The sequence below is a fragment of the Schistocerca serialis genome, chromosome 1 (assembly GCF_023864345.2).
Source record: "Schistocerca serialis cubense isolate TAMUIC-IGC-003099 chromosome 1, iqSchSeri2.2, whole genome shotgun sequence".
Classification (NCBI taxonomy): domain Eukaryota; kingdom Metazoa; phylum Arthropoda; class Insecta; order Orthoptera; family Acrididae; genus Schistocerca; species Schistocerca serialis.
The window spans coordinates 576,672,214-576,675,082 of NC_064638.1; positions in this window are offsets into that span (position 1 = coordinate 576,672,214).

The following is a 2,869-nucleotide window of genomic DNA, read 5'->3' on the forward strand; positions in this document are numbered from 1 at the left end:
GAGCACTATGGGACTCAACTGCTGAGGTCATTAGTCCCCTAGAACTTAGAACTAGGTAAACCTAACTAATCTAAGGACATCACAAACATCCATGCCCGAGGCAGGATTCGAACCTGCGACCGTAGCGGCCTTGCGGTTCCAGACTGCAGCGCCTTTAGAGGTCTGGGGACATGGGAGGCCATCACCAAACGACGCGCGCAAGAGATGGTTTATTAAGTTTTCAAATGTATACTGACTTTTTGATCGGCCGGTATAGCCGCGAGGGATTAGCCGAGCGGTCTTGGGCGCTGCAGTCATGGACTGTGCGACTGGTCCCGGTGGAGGTTCGAGTCCTCCCTCGGGCATGGGTGTTTGTGTTTGTCCTTAGGACAATTTAGGTTAAGTAGTGTGTAAGCTTAGGGACTGATGACCTTAGCAGTTAAGTCCCATTAGATTTCACACACATATTATATATATATATATATATATATATATACTACTGGCCATTAAAATTGCTACACCAAGAAGAAATGCAGATGATAAACGGGTATTCTTTGGACAAATATATTATGCTAGAACTGACATGTGATTACATTTTCACACAGTTTGGGTTCATAGATCCTGAGAAATCAGTACCCAGAACAACCACCTCTGGCCGTAATAACGGCCTTAATACGCGTGGGCATTGAGTCAAACAGAGCTTGGATGGCGTGTACAGGTACAGCTGACCATGCAGCTTCAACACGATACCACAGTTCATCAAAAGTAGCGACTGGCGTATTGTGACGAGCCAGATGCTCGGCCACCATTGACCAGACGTTTTCACTTTGTGATAGATCTGGAGAATGCGCTGGCCGGGGAAGCAGTCGAACATTTTCTGTGTCCAGAAAGGCCCATACAGGACCTGCAACATGCGGCCGTGCATTATCCTGCTGAAATGTAGGGTTTCGCAGGGATCGAATGAAGGGTAGAGCCACGGGTCGTAACACATCTGAAATGTAACGTCCACTGTTCAAAGTGCCGTCAATGCGAACAAGAGGTGACCAAGACGTGTAACCAATGGCACCCCATACCATCACAATACACGCTTCCAATGTGCGTTCACAGCGATGTCGCCAAACACGTTTGCGACCATCATGATGCTGTAAACAGAACCTGGATTCATCCGAAAAAATGAAGTTTTGCCATTCGTGCACCCAGGTTCGTCGTTGAGTACATCACCGCTGGCGCTCCTGTTTGTGATGCAGCGTGACGGGTAACCGCAGCCAAGGACTCCGAGCTGATAGTCCATGCTGCTGCAAACGTCGTCGAACTGTTCGTGCAGATGGTTGTTGTCTTGCAAACGTCCCCATGTGTTGACTCAGGGATCGAGACGTGACAGCACGATCCGTTACAGCCATGTGGACAAGATACCTGTCATCTCGACTGCTAGTGATACGAGGCCGTTGGGATCCAGCACGACGTTCCATATTACCCTCCTGCACCCACCGATTCCATACTCTGCTAACAGTCATTGGATCTCGACCAACGCGAGCAGCAATGTCGCGATACGATAAGCCGCAATCGCGATAGGCTACAACCCGACCTTTATCAAAGTCGGAAACGTGATGGTACGCATTTCTCCTCCTTGCACGAGGCATCACAACAACGTTTCACCAAGCAACGCCGGTCAACTACTGTTTGTGTATGAGAAATCGGTAGGAAACTTTCCTCATGTCAGCATGTTGTAGGTGCCGCCTACGGCGCCAACCTTGTGTGAATGCTCTGGAAAGCTAATCATTTGCATATCACAGCATCTTCTTCCTGTCGGTTAAATTTCGCGTGTGTAGCACGTCATCTTCGTGGTGTAGCAATTTTAATGGCCAGTAGTGTATTACTTTGTTTCAAAGTCAACATCGCAACAGCCGGCCGTGGTGGCCGAGCGGTTCTAGGCTCTGCAGTCCGGAACCGCGCGACTGGTACGTTCGCAGATTCGAATCCTGCCTCGGGCATGGATGTGTGCAATGTCCTTAGGTTAGTTAGGTTTAAGTAGTTCTAAGTTCTATGGGACTGATGACCTCAAAAGTTAAGTCTCATAGTGCTCAGAGCCATTTGAACCATACATCGCAACACCACCGTCATTCCTATTTGAATCTGCTTCCGAACAATATGATTGTAAATTTACGATGCTAGGTTCAAGGCTTGGATCATCATCACTTCCATGTCAAATTATTCTTTCCGAAGCTTTTCAGCATGCCACATAGACTGTGCCCATACTACAAAAAACAGATAGATGCGCCTAGAACCGCTCGGACACACCGGCCGGCGCCCACTCTACAGTTGGGATGTTGCCTATTGCCTGATGCACAAGCGATTCTGTGACTGTTATCCTGAACGTTTTTTTTTCCACATAGCCTTTTTCTTTGCCCAAAGTAAATGAAGAGGGCTACACTGACAGTGACACGTGGGTAAACGCAAAACTGTGTCACCCGATTCACGAGCAAAGAAATCAATTTGTACGTTCTGTCACGTTACTCGTATAAATTAAAGAGCTGCAGGAGATCGGCACGAGTCTCGTCCTTAATATTTTTATTTTTAAGCCAGGGAAAAGTATTCACTATTTTGGTGTTCGTACTTGGTGTTTTCTCTGTAACAGTTGAATTGTAACTGGCAGTGACCAACTTCGCAGCAAGGTATGACAAGAATTGTAAATCACGTCACGAAACTGATAACGTTCATTTCCGAATTGTAGTCACTGCTGTTTTCTTACACGTAAATACACGTTTACTCTCAAAAACAAATTCAGAAGAAGAGTCAGCATGCAGAATAATTATCCGAGAACCTATTCCTATGAAAAATTTAAAACCGCCAATACCAACACTTGTTTTCCAGGAGATCTTCCTGGAATGGT